General features: G+C 32.8%; 1 non-coding gene across 1 annotated transcript; it reads left to right on the top strand.

The window, feature by feature from the left end:
- Positions 1-395: 395 nt before the first annotated feature.
- LOC141415281 (small nucleolar RNA SNORA43) lies at positions 396-532 on the top strand. The gene has a single exon (XR_012440266.1). It is a non-coding gene; the product is annotated as a small nucleolar RNA SNORA43 (small nucleolar RNA).
- Positions 533-21,343: the final 20,811 nt, after the last annotated feature.

Here is a 21,343-nt window from a genome sequence, read left to right on the forward strand (position 1 = left end):
TTTTTCCTTCCTTCCTTCCTTTTTTCTTTCTTTCCTTCCTTTCTTCTTCCCTTTTCTCCTTCCTTCCTTCTGATTTTAATTGACAAATGATCATATATACTTGTGGTGTACATTGTAGTATTTTGGCAGGCTTGGTTTTCCTTTTATAAAGGAAAATGGACTCATTCTTAGTAATAATGAATTTGTTACTTAAGGAGATAAACAATCCTAAATGTTCTTGTACCTAATCTTTACCTTTAACATAAATAGAAGAAAGCCTGAAGAAATAGCTAAATCTGTACAGACAGCTCAATATTTCAACATGCCTATCAAAATATGTGATAGAACAAGTAAACACAAGTCATGAGCAAGAGAGAAGACTCACCATTATAAACTAGGTCTAGATGCCCTGCGATGCAGGCCTGGACCTCCCAACACCACAGGTGTGGCCACTCTACTGCACCTGTAACATCAGGGCAAAGAGCAAGTGGCATTTCCACTCTGGGTGTTCAGAAGCCAGTGAGCGCTAAGAATGGTTTATAGCGTGACATTTTGAAAAATAAAAAATAAAAAATATCTAAGGTATATTTTGGAACATTTTATCCAATAAAACCAAAATATTCATTTGTTTAAGTGCACTTAAACATTCATGAAAATACATTAGGACGTGTTCCGATTAAAAGTAAGATAGAGGGCTGGGGGAGTGACTCGAATGCCGAGCACTTGTCTAGCAAGCTTGAGATCCTAAGTTCAAACTCCAGTAAAAGATAGAAGTAATAGTCACCAATATCAAGAATGAAAGAGAAAATAAAAGCAGATTCTATTGATATTAACAGGATAAAAAGGAACGAACCATTTTATTCCAATAAATTCTACAACTTAGATGAGGATTATAAATTCTCGATACATGTAAACAACAAAACCAATCTCAAGAAGAGTTAATTTGAATATATTCAGTTGAATTTATAAATGAAAATCTTCTAGAGTATCAGAATTTAAAAAGGTCATCCACACTCTAGAAGAATATTTGTACAGCATCTATGTGGGAGAAGACATTCATTCAGAATACATAAAAAGTCTTTTCAGTTAGATAATAATGCAGACCTCAGACAGATCCTTAATCAAAGGAAATAAATAAACAGAAAACATGCAAAGTAAAATATATAGGCCATTACTGATAATTAGAAAAATTCAGATAAAACCACAATAAAAAACCTTATCACCAGTATGGATAGTACTGAAAGACTGACTACACTGAGTGCTTGTGAGAATGCTGTCACAGACAGCTGGTTGCACGTATGAAAGTGTACAAGTACTTTAGAATGATGGCTTCATAAAAATCTACTACCATTATATCCTATGGATTTACCCAGAAAAAATAGAAACATATGTTCACAAAATGTCTGGTGCATGAATGCTTATGGCATTTGTTCATGATGGCCCAAATTGTGGGAACAACACAAATATTCACCAACCAATATAAGGATAGACAAATAATAATAGTATTTCCATACAACTAATACTACTCAGCAACAAAAAGACAGTACTGAAACATGAAGTCAAGATGTGTTTTTCCAAAGTAATGCTAATGACTCTTACTAGTTTAACAATCAAATTATATTGATCTAACTACACTAAGTCAGTTTTTAAGTTTAGAATTAGTTGTTTGAATAGTATTTGTTCATTTTACTTAATTTAAGATTAATATACAGTGAGGCATTGGTGGCTCACGCCTATAATCATAGCTACTCAGAAGGCAGAGATCAGGAGGGTCATGGTTTGAGGCCAGCCCAGGCAAATAGTTCGCAGGACCCTATATGAAAAAATACTCAACACAAGAAAGGCTGGCAAGTGGTAGAGTGCTTGCCAAGCAAGGCCCGGAGTTCAAACTCCATGCCACCACACACACAAAAAAGGATATAATAAAATGTAAAAAAATATTTCATATGCAAACACAGTACCTGCAAAAGGTAGCCACCATTAACATTTCAGGATATATTGTGTTTTATTTTTATTCTTTTAACAAACTTGCCAATGTAATATGCTATCAAGTAATTGGTAAAAATTATGATTGGACAAATCTTAAATCTCATGTCATTAAATATTCATATGTAAATGTATTTATATATTATATAATTCATTTAATGAGATCATTGTGCTCCATTTAACCACAGTGTTGAATTCTTAAGCATCTCATGAGAAGGCTGGCATAAATCTAATGAAGAAGCAGTCTAATTCAGTAGAAAAAAAGAGGACTTTTATTCTCTTACATGTCATTATGCACTATGAGGATAATGTAATATGTATTCAACACATACACATATAAAGTGCACTCAAACAATTGTTACTTTGAAATTAAAAATATATGAGGGAAAATATCTGCTACCCTCATTTCAAAACCAACATGATCATACACATATAGTCTAGAGTCTTAGATACAATTTTTATATACATATGACATTACTTTTATTGTTTTAATTCAGATGTACTTTCCTACTCACTTGACTCAAAGTTGGCTAGTAAATAACAGTAAATTGTTTATAACACTATATATATATTGAATGCTTACTCTGTGTCATGCCCAGGGGTAATAATGAGGAACACAGAATAAAGCTAAACATATTCCATCTGTCAACGTTCTTATACTTCAAAACTCCAGGTTAATATAAGACAATAATTACTCTCCTTGAGCTGGCATGACTAAAATGTACTGAAAATTAAAGTTAATTCTTGTCTAGCAAAGAGTGAGAAAATTACAAATTTGCACTTTTACTTCAGCAAACAGAAAATCAACTTTTTCTCTCCTGAGGGAGAAATAAGTTGCCTAATTTTTTAAAATGATAAACAACATTTCTTGAATGCTATGTAATTTATTCAAGCATAACACTAAATTATGGCTGTCTTTGAAAAGCCAGCTTGTAGTTATGAATTTTTAAGCATCAAGTGGTGTGATCTGCACACTTTTCCTTTGAACTGATTAATTCATGAAAAAATTTTAAGAAGAGAATGACACAAATTATATTCGTGTATTTATGCATATTCACGTCAAAATTGGGGGATGGGAAACAACAAATGCTACTTTGACAAGTCCCAGGAAATCATAATACATTGTTGGGATTAAAAAATAGGAATTCTTGCACTTTAGTTAGTGTTTTTGGTGGCAAATAGTCTCTGAAAATTAATTTCTAAATTTATAAATGAAAGAAAATATCTATTAAGAAGTCTAAGTGATTATATGTTCTCTTATAAAATTTTAAATTATTTACTAATTCTTGAAGTGTTTGAACACTCATTTTCTACAACAGTTAAAATTTATTAAATATTTCCTACCAGATAGATAGTATTCTAGATTCACTATAACATTTAATCTTCAAATAACATAAGGGAATACTTATGGTACACATATACATCTAATAATCTGAAGTGGCTTTTAATTGATATTTTATGAGGAAGGACATGGACAATAAGAAATTTGATGTATCATGAACAGACTAAGCATTTTTAACTCTTTTCTGAGATTCTGTATGGATGATAGTTAATATTTTTTTTCCAAAGTATAATTCTTTATCAATGAAAGAACGGGAGAAGCCTCAGGTTGGGAAATCTGGTGAGAGAGTTGAGGGAGTAACACAAATGCTGACTAGAAGCCACAGATATGAAATGCACTTGACAGCATGCATGACAAAAATACTGACCTACACAAGAGATCACATGCGAAGCTTCATGGTCAAGGATGTCAGGTGCATCCAAAAACATACTTAAGAAGCAAGGTTGAGAAGAATGAGATGAAGCAAAGTTCTTATATAAACTGTCAACCACTCACCTGTAAATCATATAACTAGAATATCTGCCACCAAATCAAAAAAAAATATGTTTTTCCTGTTAGAAAAAGAGAAACCTTAACCTATTTCTTTTGTCTTGAGAGAATTAGTATATGATGTGGAATGGTGAACTTTCCAAAGATATGTTCATTTATGATCTGTGAATGTGTTCTTATCCGAAAAATGGCCTTTTCAGATTAGTTATGGATTTTGCAAAGTTATGTTATTTTGGATTATCAGGGTGCTACCAAAAGCCAATAAATACTGTTCTTATAAAACGTGAAGATAGAGACAGAGAGGAAAAAGCCATATGAAGACTGAAGCAGAGTTTGGAGTCATGTAGCCCTAAGGCTAGGGGCATGAAGGATTCCTTGGACATACAAAAATCTGGAAGAGCAAAGAAATGCTTCTGCTGCAGGGTGGTAGCCATGCTAGCACTTTGATTTTAGACTTGTAGCTTCCAGAATTGCCAGTTATGAATATATTTCTACTGTTTTAGCCATCGGAATGTTGGTAAATTGTTATGGTAGCCCTGTATTAGTTCCTGACAGTTTGAATTCCAAACACCTAACACACAGTTACTTCCTTTAAACAAACATCTACATAGATGAGATGTAGGTGAACTCTCTGAGAACTCTCTGAGTTAGGTGCTTCAACTTCATTCTAAGATAAAGATGGTTAAATAATTAACCAGTTCTTTAAGGGAAGTCTAGAATTACAGAGAAAGATGAAGATCAACTAGGATGCAAGCCAATTAAAACCACGCTAAGATTCCACCTCACCCCTGTTAGAATAGCCATCATCAGCAACACCACCAACAACAGGTGTTGGCGAGGATGCGGGGAAAAAGGAACCCTCTTACACTGTTGGTGGGAATATAGAATAGTACAACCACTCTGGAAAACAATGTGGAGGCTACTTAAAAAGCTGGACATCGATCAACCATTTGATCCAGCAATACCACTCTTGGGGATATACCCAAAAGACTGTTACTCCAGAGGCACCTGCACATCCATGTTTATTGCGGCACTATTCACAATAGCCAAGTTATGGAAACAGCCAAGATGCCCCAGCACTGACGAATGAATTAAGAAAATGTGGTATCTATACACAATGGAATTTTATGCAGCCATGAAGAAGAACAAAATGTTATCATTCGCCGGTAAATGGATGGAATTGGAGAACATCATTCTGAGTGAGGTTAGCCTGGCCCAAAAGACCAAAAATCATATGTTCTCCCTCATATGTGGACATTAGATCAAGGGCAAACACAACAAGGGGATTGGACTATGAGCACATGATAAAAGCGAGAGCACACAAGGGAGGGGTGAGGATAGGTAAGACACCTAAAAAACTAGCTAGCATTTGTTGCCCTTAATGCAGAGAAACTAAAGCAGATACCTTAAAGCAACTGAGGCCAATAGGAAAAGGGGAACAGGTACTAGAGAAAAGGTTAGTTCAAAAAGAATTAACCTAGAAGGTAACACCCACGCACAGGAAATCAATGTGAGTCAATGCCCTGTATAGCTATCCTTATCTCAACCAGCAAAAACCCTTGTTCCTTCCTATTATTGCTTATACTCTCTCTACAACAAAATTAGAAATAAGGGCAAAATAGTTTCTGCTGGGTATTGAGGGGGGGGAGAGGGAGGGGGCGGAGTGGGTGGTAAGGGAGGGGGTGGGGGCAGGGGGGAGAAATGAACCAAGCCTTGTATGCACATATGAATAATAAAAGAAAAATGAAAAAAAAAAAACTAGGATGCAAGCCTATAGAAACAAATAGGTATTCCAAGAAAAAAAGGATTAAGAAAATCTTCTAACTAGCATTTTCAAGGATATTAGATTGGTATTTGTTATTGAATCTATAAAACAAAAAAGGCATTTCCATAGCATAAATTCAGATAAATATTCTTTTAAAAATGTAAATCATAGACAATTTGAGATGTTGAGTGATAAGAAAGAAGTGTTACAGAAGTGAGAGACTACTCCAAAAATTCAATTATAATTAATACTTACAGATAAAAGGGAGCAGAAAATACAGATTAAGGAATATTACCAAGTAAATACTAAAGAGATGGTCTAGAAAATGAAAGATAAGAATTACAAAACTCATGTCATAATGAAATTCAAGAATATAAATGGTAAAAAGAAGTCCTTAAACAGTTTGTAGAAAAAAGAGAAAAGCCAAACTAATAGCAATGGGATAAAGTTTAAATGTCTTATCAGATTTCTAAGCCATAGGAGATAACAAGAAGGCTTTTAAATTTTAGAGGATAAATATGATTAGTGTCAATTAATAACATTCCCCCAAAATGGTGAATCAATTGTTAGGAAAGAGTAAGATATTCTTTCTCATACTGTGTTTCCTTAATGTTTTCTCCCACAATCCCATATGTAAAAGTTATGTTGATTAGTAATAAAGTGAACCAGATTGAAGTATGGCATGCAAAAATATTTGATGCATCTAAGTAAACACTAAAAAGAGCCTCCAGATTCAACAGTGTCATAGGTAAAGAAAAAACCAGTCTACCAAAAATTGGTTTTCAGAGGTTTCCAAGATTAAGACAAAGGGGGTACTTGATAAAGATGTGTAATATAATAGTGGCTTCAAAATTATGTCTCTGCAAATGAAGATTAAGAGTAATACATTTTGCAAGTGAATAAAAATAAAACATATTAATTTGAGAATAAACCCCATGATTCATTATACATATATGTCCAAATATTTATGTACATAATTGAATTTGAATGACTAAATTTCAATTTTTCTCAAAGTCTTAGACTCACAGGAAGTTGCAAATACAGTACAGAAAAGTCTCATGCATTTAACCGTGTATCTCATATTACAACATAATATAGTATAATTTTAAAAATTGGAAAGTTGATACTGGCACAATGGTTTGTACTCTTAATTGTTTATCACATTAGTATATTTATGTAAGTAGCAATAGCAATAAAAAAATAGAATTAGTTTACTCTGTAACATTATATACTTGCAGTCCCTCTTACCTACTCAGCTCATTGCTCCAAAACTTGGGTAAACAGGATTTGTCCCCCACAGCTTTTCTGCATTTCAAGAATGTCATAAAATGGGACATCCAGTAAATGACTTTTATGCACCATAATACCCATGAGATCCATCTATGTGTTAGGCCCATTGATAGTTTATTTCTTTTTATAATGAATAGTATTCTGTGATATATACAATATTTTGTTTAATTATTCTCCTATTGTAGAGCATTTCAGTTTATCCAGTTTTTTTAATCAACTACAAATAAAATTTCTGTTAAAAATCATGTAGAGGTTTTTGGATGGATTTTTAATCTCTCCAGGACAAACAGCCAAGTTAAATAATCAGTATTTTAAGACAGTGTCAAATGTCCTCCAGAATGGCCATGCCATTTTGTGTTGAAACCAGTAATATAAGAGTGATTGAATTTCTTTATGTCCTTGTCAGAATTTGGTATTTTCACTATTTTGTATTTTTACTCTTCTTATAGGTATGTTGTAACATCTCAATTAATTTGTATGTCCCTCATAGCTGGTGATGTGCAATGTCTTATTATGTACTAGCCTGATATCTCTTCTGTTGAATGTCTCCAGATGATTTATGCCCATTTTAATTGAAATATTTTACTTTTTCTTATTGATGAATTTTAAGAGTTCTTCTATATCCTAGAATAAGTTCCTTGTATAATAGCAAATATTTTCTTCCAGTTCTCACTTAACAAAGTCCTAATTAGGAATAGGTTTTAATTATAATGAAGTCCTATTTATTAATGTTTCCTTTTATCAATGATACCTTTTGTACCCTGGTAACATCTCTTCATGAAAACCTAGTGCCCAACATTATTTCTTACATTTCCTTGTAAAAAGTTTACATTTTACTTATAAATCTATAGTCCGTTTTGACACAGATGTTGGATAATGTATAGGGTTTAGATTTTCTTAGATTAGATTTTCTTAGTGGAACGATCCTTTTTTGTAATCTCATAAAAAATAAGAATAATTTTTGCTGGTAAATTTCATTATTCTCAAGTTTACTTTATCTAAAATTAATAGAACCACACTCTTTTCTTTTAGTTAATTTTTGCAGGCTTCTCTTTTTCTATTCTTTTACTTTCAATAAATCTATATCTTTATATTTGAAGTTAGATTTTTATAAACAGTATGAATAATATGTTCTTAATCCAATAAACCAATTTCTGTATTTTATTTAGTGTCTTAGAATATTCATGTTTCATATAATTGCTTATCACAGCATAACTTTATCATTTTATTTTCTGTCTGCTTTTTTTGTCATTTGTGTTTTATTTTTGTAGAGCACTTGAATTCTTTGGAATATTAATTTGTTTTTCAGTGTATCTCTTTGAATAGTTTTAAATAATTATCCTAGCTCTTACATCTCCCAATGTTGGTGTCTATCTGTTAATGTGATATGTAGGAAAGTTCCTTTGATTTACATCACTTTGCTCTTCCCTATTTATTATATAAATGTCTTGAGCATTTCCTCTACACTTAAATTTATACACTTAGAATAACACAATATTGCCTTATAAATTTTGCTTTAACCACCATACTTAATTTAGAAAACCCAAAAGAAGAAAGAAATTCTATTGTTCTCCCCATTATTTTTTGACAGATATGCCAGTATTTCTTCTTTTTATTACGTCTGTTTTAATTTGAGAAATTCCTTTGAATACCACTTAAGGGTAGATCTGCTATAGACTAATTTGCCTAGTTATTCCTTATCTGAGAATGTCTGTATTCCCCTTTCTCTATAAGGATATTCTCACTGAACATAGAATTCTGGGTTGACAATTTTTCCCCTTTGGCACTTATGAAACATATTACTTCCTTTTGGTCCCCAGTGCTTCTGAAATGAAATCTGAAGACATCTGAATTGATTTACTCTAAGAATTTATCAGGCTATTTCTCCTTAAATTTCATAAATTTGAGTAGGACTTAGTGTAGAGAAGTTACAGAAACTTTAGGCAGATTGTCTCAGTACCTTGAATTTCTTCACTTATTTTTTTTTTTGCCAAATTTTCAAAATTATAGCCATCACTTTTCCAAATATTTTTTATTCTCTTCCTCATCTCATTCTGGATCTTTGATAAAACAAATATTTAATAATTATTATTTCATCACCAGCCACTGAGACTCTTTTTATGATTTTTTTCCTGTCTGTTTTCTCTCTGTTCTTTGGAGTGGGTCATTCAATGATTTTCTTTTTTTTTTTAATAATAAGTAAGTTTATTTCATTCTCAGAAGCTCAAATACCAGGGTTTTTTTCCCTATGCAGACATTGATTTTTCAGAACAGCCTACAGCATGTAATAACCTTTCTACTTTAGTATCCTTATGCAGAAAATTAGAATTACATATTTTCAATGATTTTCTTTCATGATTGTATTTTCAATTATAAATTTCTATTTGCATCTTCTCTCTTTAATGAAATTTTGTGTTGTTTCTCTTTTGTTTCAAGTGGTTGTTTTTTGTTTGTTGAAGTTTCTTTTTGTTTATGCTTTAAAACTCTTGTCAGATAATTCAGTTTTCTGTCATTACAATACTACTCTCTATACATTATCTTTTCTCATTTAATGGTTCTTGGTGTGATGAGTGATATTTCTATTGAAAACTGAACTTTGGGGCAGTTATGGTTTGCATACCTGGACTTTTCTCTACACCTTTCTTTTAGAGTAGGCTTCCTATGACTCTCTCCCATGGGGAAGTAGGATGGGACATTACTTCCAGTATGGAATAGAAGTTCAAATTCCCCACTCAGATTCTCATAAGACCTGTGCAGGGATGGAGCATGTACTTGTTACTTTTGGGTATCAGTGAGAGTTTAGACTCTTTATTAGGCCTTCAGTGAACTCACTCTATTTAGGCGTGTCACACAGTGCTTCATTTTTACTTTTTTTATGGCCTTGACAATGTGAGAGGATGGCTACATTTCTTCTGAGCTGTGGGGCACTCAAAGCCCTGACTCTTCACTCCTCTAACACCATTGAGAGGAGGAAAGGAGGTGCTCCATTGCTGCCTAGCAAAGTTGCCACTAAACTGAAGTGTAGAGGTTGCCTTTCTACTGTCTTGAGGGGATAAAACTCCCCAAACACCACTAGAACCTCTCTGCCACTGATCCTATGCTATGACTGGGGATAGTTGGTACAGCAGAGCAAGGAGTCAAGTCCAGGTTCTCTAGGCTTCCCAGTTGGTCTTTGCTCTCTGATGGGGGCGTAAGGAAGAGTCACAGTGGAACTGCAGATTTTTTTTTCTCCTTTTGGTGTTGGGTTGAAGTACCATGCTTAATGTCTAAAAGTTTTTAATCCTGTTGGTATGACCATTTCCTGGTCATTCTGATAGAGAAAGAAAGCATTTTGGGGGATTTCTTTGTTCTTTGACTGATGTTTAAAAAATGTTGGTTTTTATCACTTGATCTTAATTACATAAGACAAAAAAATGCCAAAGTAATTCTACCATGTCAGTGCTTGTGTCCAGAAGTCCCTACCTGACATCTTCTCTCTACCTTTCAGTGCCTTTATAGATTTAATTTATATATAACACCAGATCTTTTCATAGTGCTTCAAAAGAGGAATAAGAAAAAGTATGTCTATAACAGCTTCCAAAATTAGAATGTCATTCCTTCATTCTCAAGTGTTTCTTGTGGTCATCCATTATTTTAGACTCTTTCAAACTTCAATGAATGATCCACCTACCAAGTAAATTTAGTCATGTAAAAGTGAATAATATGTATCATTTTTAAACACAACAGCCATAAATAACTTCCTATTTTTTGCCAGTCTATACATGATAGGCTTGTGTTCATTCTTCAAGATATAGTTATTCTGTAATAAAATGGCAATTATACTCAAATGTGAGAAATAAGAGGCTAAATTTATAATTTGCAATTCTTAATTACATGTGTTTAGTCCAACTGATGTTTACCTATCACTTCAAAAATTGCCTTTCTCCTACTTAAGTGTACTTTTATGTATCTAAATATATATCTGCTATGATTGGTGTTAACTGTATTTTCCTTAGTAATTTTCACACATTATAGAATTTCAAGATACTCTGGTTGAGTCAATCAAGAACATGAATAAAAGTACTTAAAATAGTTATTTTAAAATGTCATATGGAGTAACCATTGATTACTACCTATAAGAAGTTGACTGTTTTTACTTAAGTAAACATATTTACATATGTTTTATACAGAAACATTGCTTCTTATAAAAAATTACTTATAGAAGTCTTCAAATGTTGTAGATAAATGTATTCAACACAGGGCAAAGAGATTATATTAACGAAGTTAGTTTAGCATTAGGTGAGCTGACAAAAAGAACAGTAAGAAATTTGGCAACAACTCCCAAACCAAAAGGAAAGCTTTCAAAATAGAAGCCTGGTTGTCCAAAACAATATTTTCAAGAAAATAAGAATTGTTTGTATTACCATTGTTATACCTCATAATAGAAAAAATATGACATTATTAATTTATCATCCAAACATTAAGAATAAGTAATGGCAACATACCAGAACTTATCTCAGGAGAATAATTAAATTAGTTCCTTTGGTTTCTCTCTATGAGACAATGAATGATAGCATAAAATCCTAATGGATTTCATAATGAACTAGAGAAAGGCAATCATAAGTAGGGTGAGAAGTGCTTTACAGGAGAGGACAGGTGCACATTGAAGTTAGACAAAATTATATCTGACAGTGCTTGCTGTCACATGGCTATCTATGAGCGAGTCACTTAAATCTCACAAAATGAAAAGTCTTCCTGGGTGATTAGGAGCAGTATTTATATGTAGTCTTTGCCTGTGAGGTTCTGACAGAAGATAAATTTTAAAAGCCTCTATTCAATATTCTTACAACATGAGTTAATAACCTCTAGTTTATATTAATTCCTAGATTTCTTAAAATAACCAGCTTTTCTTTCTTAAAACAAACAAGTATCTGGGAATCTGGAAGGCTGCTTTTCACACTGAATCTAACATTAATTTAACTCTTATGTGTCTACTTACTCATTTAAAAAATTACCTATGTGGGTTTCTATTTTCTCACTGTAAAATGATGAATATCTAGAGTCCCTTTGGACCTAAAAGATTATAACTCTAATGTTCACAAATTGAGTTCCATAAAAATGTTCTCCACATTTATGCAAGAAAATGATCAAAAATTAGTCATTAATTACAAAATTAGAAAAAATTATCTGCTATGGTTTGTGTTAACTGTACTTTACTCAGTAATTTTTGGCCATATAAATTATTAATAGTTTTGTAGTCTACACCTAAAATAGAAGGAAGTAAATAAAAAACCAGGATGCTGGCATAGTCTAAAAATTGTGATGAATTCTACAGTCATTGGAAAATGAAACTTCTGCCTGGAAGATGACTTGTGTCATGTAGACAGTGTATATTCCTAGAAAATAATATGTAACTGAGCTTTTAAGTAGAAAGGTGGGAAGTTTTGAGTCCAAATACCTAATGTCCAGCACCTGAATCCATACTGAACAGTGTTTAGGTCTTACTGAACTCAAAGATAAAGTATATGTTTAAAGGCTCTTCTACTAAATAATTAAAGTAATACTGTAAAATCAGCACCCATACTTCAGTTGTAATTATCTTAAAATAATTAAACCAGTAATAAGTATAACATTAAAAGTTCAACTTCATGTTCTCTAGCCTCATGGTGATTTTGTAAGCAGAATCAAGAATACATTTCATTGAATCATAGGTCTCCATGTATACGACATTAATCCAACATTTTTAGGGGGAATGATGTTTAGCTGTAAATATGAGTGGTACTGAAATGTGGATTCTGTCTACAGTTAAAGAAATCAGAAATATTTTGCTTCATTTTTGTGTAAGAAGACAAAAATTATACTAAGGAAACTGTCTTTTATTAAACTTCCTACAAAATAAATTGACCAAGGTGAATTTGAACACAAATATACATATTACTGTCAATAAATATTTTTGTATGTAAGAATTTTGGGAGTCATGATGACAAAATGTTGTGTCTCTTGCCTACAATGTACTAAGGAACCCATCGATATACTAAATAGAGGACATGTCCTCTATTCCCACTATGATCCCCAGGAGCATTCTGTATCAGAGGACTGAAAATGGTCAAATAATAAATCTTTTGAGAGCACAATCATTGGACATGAGAACAAAAAATAACTTTTATAGTAAAAGTAAAATAATCAGGTCAAATATTAATTTAAATCAGAAAATAAAAAGTTTACAAAACTCCTTTCTGCCTTTAAGAAGTGTCTTAATAACAGTTACAAAAAATAATAACTTCACTATGACATATGTTGTTAACACCTACAAATTTTCTATCATTTTATATTCTGAATATTTCTTTGGCACATCTAGGTAAATAAAAATAATGTTTTACAGATGTGATTGCTTTAAACTTACTATATTTTCATAAGTTTATCTCAATTGAATACTGCTTCAATTAAGATTGAAACAAGTTCAATTAAATTGGTCTTTAAAGCACCTATTTTTTTTTTGCTCTTCCTTTCACTGAATAGAAGTAAAAGCTCTAGGTTTTATAAATAAACAACCATAAAACTTTGTGAACTAAAGAGAAGATACACTGCTGAGTGTCCTCAAGACATTAGAAATGACAATGGAAAATAGGTGAATTCCTGTTATGTTGGCCTCATGTGTTCAGAGAGGGATTTAAGAAATCTTGGAACATTTAAACACCGAAGTCACAGAAGAAAAAGTAAACTTCAAGAAAAGTCTACTTTCTTGAGTCAATGAACCAGGAAAGGAACAATCTAGCAGAGAGAAAATTTTAGCCACTTCATTCCAGCCAAACATATGGAAATATAGTGTGGAAACATCACCACTTCCAACACCAAAGACCAAGCATATGGCTAGGCTTCCACACTCACCAGACCACAAAAAGATATCAAAACACAGCCAAGTTGGTGATATGTTGAATGGGTAGGCAGGTGTCTATTATTTGCTAGGTAGTAAATAATGAGCACCTTCCTTCAATAGCATCAGTGAAAACTATTTAGAAACTAAGGATCTGCACTAAAAGTTACAAGGAGCACTCCCTCAGGCTTCAAGAGAGGCTGCAACCTGGAATTCTATCAGCACCTGACAGTAAATAATGAGATGACATGTCCTTTCCTGTCCAGAATAAAAGGAAGCCAGCTAAACAGAAGACTTAAATAAGATCTACTACCTTGCAAGATACCATCCAAAATGTCCAGGTTTCAGTAGGACATCACTCATCATAATAGAACCAGGGAGAGCACATACAACAATATTAAAATAGAGTATAATAGGTAGCAGAATGGAGATGGCAGCAGATGTGTTGAAATTATTGGACAAACGTCTATCCTAAAACGGCTTCAGTAAGCAATTTTCAAATACACTTGAGACAAATGCAAAAATAGAAAGTATTAGTAAAGAAATAAAAGATACAAAGATTTTAATTGGTGTTTCAGAACTGAAATATAAAATTACCATATAATGTATAATAACTGCAATAGGAAGACAAAGTTAACAGGAGAATTGGGAGACAGTAGCATCAGTAAGCCAAAAGTTTGAAAATTAGAAATGATCAAATCTGAACAACAGACAGAAAACAGATTAAGAAAATGTATTTCTTACAGTTCTGGAGGCTGGGAAGTCCACTACCAAGGTGTCACCAGTTTGTGAGGACCTTCTTTCTCCATCATACCATTGTTGAGGCATCATATAGCTAAAAAGCCCATAACAGAGTAAGAGGTTGGGAACAAGACAAGACCAAAGAAGGCAGACCTGATTTCATAACAAAGCAGTCCCCAAAGTAACTAACCCCTTACAGTGATGGACTAAACCCATTCCTGAGCACAGGGCTCTCATGACTGAATCATGTCTTAAAGGTTTCACATTGTCATACCAAATGACAATGACAGTTAAATGTCAACATTAAAAAAGGCCCTGAGTTCAAGCCCCTTTACTGCCAAATAAAGAAAGGAAGGAAAGAAGGAAGAAAAAAGAAAGAAAGGAAAGAAGGAAGGCAGGGAAGAAGAAAGAAAAGAAAGAAAGAAAGAAAGAAAAGAAAGAAAGAAAGAAAGAAAGAAAGAAAGAAAAGAAAGAAAGGAAAGAAGGAAGGAAGGAAGGAGGGAAGAAAAAGAAAGAAAGAAAGAAAGAAAAAGAAAATCAACATGAGCTTAGAAGAGGACATTCAAAACATAGCATCCACACACAACAAGCATTACGCAAATTTTAACAATAGTTTTCTTTTCAAAATTACCAAAACTAAAATAACTAAAAGTTATCAATGAATTAACAAATACACAAGCTGTTTTACATTTCCATACAGTGTAATACTGCTAAACAACAAAATGAATGGGTGTCTGCCACACATAATAAAGTGGGTGAATCACTAAAGCAGTGTATTATGTGAAAACGGCCTGAATCAAATGGCCAATTACTATATAAAATTTCATTTGTGACATTGTGGAAAATGCACATATACCAGCCTTTTTTAGAGTAGGCAAGAATTTGAATCAAAAGAAACAGAATGGCCATGATTATGCACTATAAAACCCAGCTGTCTAATGACAAATCATGAGGAATTGGTTGATGGTCCTACTTCATGCCTCACTGTTTATGTTTGTTTGCAAGTTACAATAGGTTTTGTGTTCGTCTGCTTATATTCAATAATCAGATTTTTCTGCATAAATTAATATCTGCAATTTACTGTTGTATAGAATTAAAATTCATAATACTGTGTCTTTGTTTTTCCTTTCTTTTACAATGCTTAATACAGAGATAGTGATTAAATATTCTCATGTTACCAACTCTTATTTTTATTTGAACTTTTTCTTTATTGCTGTTGCTATACTCTTAGAAATAAAACTAGTAATTCAAGATCTGAAACAATAATAGTTTTAACCTAGAAACTATTATCATCTCTCAACATTAGAAGACAAATTGTTTTGATGATTTCTATGAAAAATAAGTATAGAATATGCCCTTCAATCAAAGCCAACTCTCTAAATAGCTAATTAATGGTAGAGCCTACCTGTTTCCATTTTCTTCATTGAGCTTCACCTAAATTATTTCAAAGTAAAGTATTGCTTTTCCTTAGTAAGTATTATCTGCTTTCTATCAGTATTTTTATAGAAATTTTTGATCATTTTTTCACTTGGAGTCTTATTCTGGGAAGACTTTTTCCACTTAATGAATAATAGAACAAGTCATGTTTCCAGCTAATTAGTGAGATAATAATTACATGAGTTTGAATAAATTAATAAGAACATAATACTCCATTAAATTGCAATTCTCTTACCTAACCAATCTCTGTATTCAGCAAAGAGGCACTATTTGCATTTGAACTTTCTGGATAAAAGATTGCTACATAATTATATTCTAATGCATTCTGATTAATTTTGAGGATCTTCAATATTGAAACTCAAGTAGAAGATTTGAAAGTTCTCAAAGGTGTGGAATTTCGTTTTGACCCTGTTCTCTCTGTGATTGCAGATAACTCTCTTCACATAATGAAATTGAATATTTTTCAAACCTAAAATAATACTAATACTTATTCTAATAATTAAACTAATAAATTATTCCATTATGTAAATTAAGCCATCTCAATACTTACAGATTATGTAACTTACACAGATCACCTTTGAAAGATATCGATACATGTCCTATAGAGGTGTTAGTCCTCCTTGTCTGTACGTTGTCAAAAAATGTTCACTATTAAAAATAAAACCAACAAGGGATTATCATATCAATGATAACTGATATTCAATTGGATGTAAAATCAGAGTTGGGTGTATGAAACTCAGGCCAGAATCTTCTTGCATGAATTGTAGCATGCTGGAAGTAGTAAGGATAATTAAGATGGTTCAATCCAGTTTATATTAATTGATGTTCCCCAAACTAGCAGTGCAGCCATTCAGATCACTCAATGACACAGTTAGCCAACTGGACCCATGGGTTTGACTGGGTCCTACCAATGTTGACCCAGTCAACAACTGTTTTTTTTTGTCTTTACATGGCTACATATAAATACTTCATTTCCTCTCATGATGGGTCCTTCAAATTGTGGTTCCCAATCTAACACTCATTCTCAAATACTAACAATGTAAATCAAGAAAATTGTAATTATCACTCTAGAAAAATTCCTAAACCAATATGTATCCATCTTTCAAAATATTGATAATTAGTGAAAACTAAGATTAAAATAACTGACAATTCTGTCTTTAATCTAATACTTTGTAATATTTAAGTGATTGCTATTGCTTTACCATCAAAGTAAGAATAGACCTGTTCGCAGAATAACAGTGTATCATTTTGATAGAGCTCCCATAAAAGGTACAAATGAGAACAGTGAGTCAATGAACCAAAAATTGAGGAAACACTGGCATCTTTTGAATGTGAAAGCTAGAATTTTTTCAGACAGTATATTTGTTCATTTTGATTTTTAGACAGAAGACAACTTTGCACAATGAACAATAATCATATGGAACACATTGCAACTAGTTATGTACTGGTAGGGTAAATAATGATTTCAGAAAAAACATTGTGCTGATTTATAAAAAAGCAGAACCATAAATTCCTACCAAAAGAACATGGAGTATTTCTGAGTACTAAGGCTTCTGTCTTGCCTTTTAGAACCTCTGTTAGCAAATAACTATTGTCCCAGGTGAATTGTGGCTATGTTCTATAAAACAAATCTCTATGTTCCTGTGAATATAATTATCAGTCTCTTTCAGTACTAGCAAAGCATTGATCCATCACAGCTTATTGCAATGCTGTCTCCCTAGCTATAGACCTACACTATTCCTTCCAATGGCTCTTCATCCAGGTCATACTATTTTACCTCACAAGTCCTCCAAAGAACTTTTCACTGAATAGAACGAATGAAATGGAAGGAGGAAAACATGTTAGTTTGGGTAACACTTTATACTTCCATGATGTTAATGAAACTCAAATTACAATTAACTTTCAGGGGGAAATTAAACACAAAATAATTTAAAAACAGAATAATTAATTTTTATCAGCTGAGCAATAGAGTATTTACTTTTTACAGTGGTTTATAGGAAAATGTCCACCCTGAGTGTGTGTGTATATATATATATATATATATATATATATATATATATAGTAAATGAAGTCTCCATAGAAGTGGAAAGTCTGAGGTGGACTTAAAGAAGCATATGAAGTATCTGGCAAGACTTTACAGATAGCCTAGAGAGTATTTAATATTATGAGAAGTAGAGTGGATAAAAACATGGGGAACATAAGTGGTAAAATAATTTAAATGCCAATAGGTCAACTCTGGGCATGCCTGCTCCCAGATCCATTCTTAGTTTTTCTTTGCTCTTCTGTGTGCAGCGAAGAAGAAGATAGGGCGATATACATTGGTTTCCACCCAGACTGAACCAGTTGGTGACCCTGGAAGAAATTAGTAGAGTGGGAAGAAGACAGAAACAAGGGAAAATCTGTTCTTCCTGCTTCAGGTGGCATCTTTGGCAGTGGCTACACACTGTGTTCTAGACCCTAGCAAATCACATCATCCTTCCAGAGGAAAGCCAGGTAGTTTCTAATCTCTGCCTCACTCTGCTGTATGGTTTACCAACTCTTCTTTCACCTGTGCAAAATTTTCTTCATTTAAATTCTGTCCATTTTTAATATATAGAAACATCTCTCAGACTATTGTCTAACCAGTTGTGGTTAGACCCCAATTATAGAATGAAAGAATTAGCACTTCCTTTCATTCAATTAAAAAAATATTTCTTTTTGAGGCTCACTATCCTACCCAGGTTCATCTCAAACTCATGAGCTTCTCTCCCCAGCCTCCCAAATAGATGGGATTAGTGGCTTGTGCCACTATACCCAGCTTGGGACTTCTTATTCTAAGAAATCACATGTCCTGTATGATTATAGAATGAAGATTATTATTACTCCTCATTTTATAAGAATTCTCTGAAATTCATTTTTAAGATAATTTAAAAAGAGATTTGTTGAGGTATAATTAGCATGCTATAAAATTTACTCATTAAGTGTAAAATTCAATTTTTTGTCAGTTTTCAAAGTGTATTACCATCACTTCAATCAAATTTCAGAACATATTTACCACACCAAAAAGAAAATCATGGTTATTCTTACTATTGCTACCTGTCAATCTCAGGTTAATACTTATTTGCTGTCTCAGAAATTTTGCCTTTTTTGGAATATGTAATATAGTATACTCAAATAATATTTAGCCTTTCAGGTATGGCTTCTTTCACTTAGTATAATATGTTGAAGATTCAATCATGGAGAGTATATCTGTACTTCATTCCTTTTTACTGAAGAATAATATTCTATTGCATTGTTGTGCCACATCATTTTTTACATTCACTAGTTGATAAATACTTGGGTTATCTCCACATTTTGACTGCTATGAATAATTTATTTCTCTTCTGTATATACTTAAGAATTGAATTGGTGGGTCATATAGCAAATCTATCATTTTAAGAGCTAGCTATCTCATACTTTGGCATAACACACATGTATTAGAGTGTGCAATTTACAATGAAACTCTAGAAAATCTTGCTAATTTAACAGAAACAGTGGTATATTGGACACATTTTTCTATAGTGGATTTCTTATGCAATATTTTAACATAATGAAAGAGGTGTAATGCTTGCTGAGCCCTTTTGCCTGGTACTAGAATCATATTCCCATTTGGAACCTATGTCTCTGACTCATTTAGTAAATAATCCAAAAGGCTCCCAGCTGAGAAAAGGCACCAGAGGAAGAAGAAACGCTCTACTATCCATGTTCACTGATATGGTGTGTCTATGGTTTAGCAAGTTCATGAGTTTGACATTTCCTTAAGCAAATGAGGAAGCTTTAGGCAAGACTTGACCTGTGAATCATGAGTTCTTATTTTATAGCAAGTTAATATTTTCTTTGGCAATTCTTCTTTTGAGAATTTCTCTTTGCTTGCCATTGAGTTTTGATAACCCAATGGCAATATGTAACACACAAATTAAGAGAAGACTCCCAAGATTTGCACTGGTAAATTTCTATTAATATTTTTAGAAATAGCTCCTGGTTTATTACAGAACTATTATGGAGTCTATGTTCCTGCCACTTGGAACTGGGGAAACTGAGTTAAGCAGTGCATCATAAGTTGGGACCATAAATTGAGTCTTGCCCTGAAATTCTTCATCAGTAATGACGAGGGAATTATTACTCTGTATTTCAGTTGTTCACTGAAAATATTTGACATTGTAAGAGCTAATACATCAGAAAAGCACACAAGCTACCAGTTTTCTACAAATCCTTTAAAAACCCACAAACATTAAAAATACACAATTGCTTTCAGTTTGTTGAGCATTAAAATAGTATTTGAATGAATCCCTGGCTGGTAGTGTGTATTTGTTCTCCTTGCCTTGGTTGCAGCAAAGTATTTAAAAATTATAAATAGACTCATGTTTTAAAACCATGACTGTGTCAGTCACATTCATTAATGTCTGGGAGGCAAGGTTTTATGTGAATAATGGTTCATCATCTTCACATGCCAGATGCACTGCTACTTTAAAGCATTTCCAGAGCAGTAAGTCATGAGTTTACAAATTATTTTATACAGACATAAATAGCTTCTGTTTACAGTAATCTCTTCTCATAGCATTAAGTGAAGGGAAGTAATATTCGTTAAAACAGTAGGGGTTGGCCTTTTGATAAAAAGTATCTTCTTGTAAAAAAGCATTCTGAATAATTGCCAGAGGAGTCATTTTAACATTGTGGGAGTACAGAGGTAGCTTCCTGAATGGTTTGAAGCAAAACACAGCTCATATTAGAGTTCACAGCTAGAGCAATTCCAACAGTGAACAATAAACTTGCTTGATAGGACACAGCAAGCAGCTGGTAGAAAAAGTGATATTGATTTTAAATATCAAGGTAACTTCTTATTTAAGGATTTTAATAATAATAATGCTTTGAACAGAGTTCTCCCTGTTTCTTTCAATATATTTAAATCAATTTTTTGAGTCCTACCTTATGAATTCTGGAATAAAATCCAAGGCAGTAAATACAAAGAAAAGAATAGATTTTCTTTTGAAATAAAAGGGGCTAGGTAAATTCAAATTCTTTCACAATTTTACCAAGTAATGCAATAATCAAAAACTTATTTTGGGCATCTACGGTTTTCTTCAGGTTGCAAACACCATTTAGATAATCTTGCCATATGGTTTGAATTCATTAATCACTGATCTTGTATTCAGTTAAAGTTTACACATAAAGTCACATTTTGAGACACAATTGACTCAATAGTATTATAAGAATTCTTCAGGCCAGGCACCAGTGTCTCACGGTTGTAATCCTAGCTACTCAGGTAGCAGAGATCAAGAGGGTCGCATTTTGAAGCCAGCCTGGGCAAATAGTTCACAAGTCCTCATCTCAAAAAACCTTATCTCGAAAAACAGGACTGATAGAGTGGCTTAAAGTGAAGCCCTGAGTTCGAGCCCCAGAACCAAAAAAAAAGAATTCTTCAGATATTTAATAATTTAAATAA

This window comes from Castor canadensis, chromosome 12 (genome assembly GCF_047511655.1).
Source record: "Castor canadensis chromosome 12, mCasCan1.hap1v2, whole genome shotgun sequence".
Lineage (NCBI taxonomy): Eukaryota > Metazoa > Chordata > Mammalia > Rodentia > Castoridae > Castor > Castor canadensis.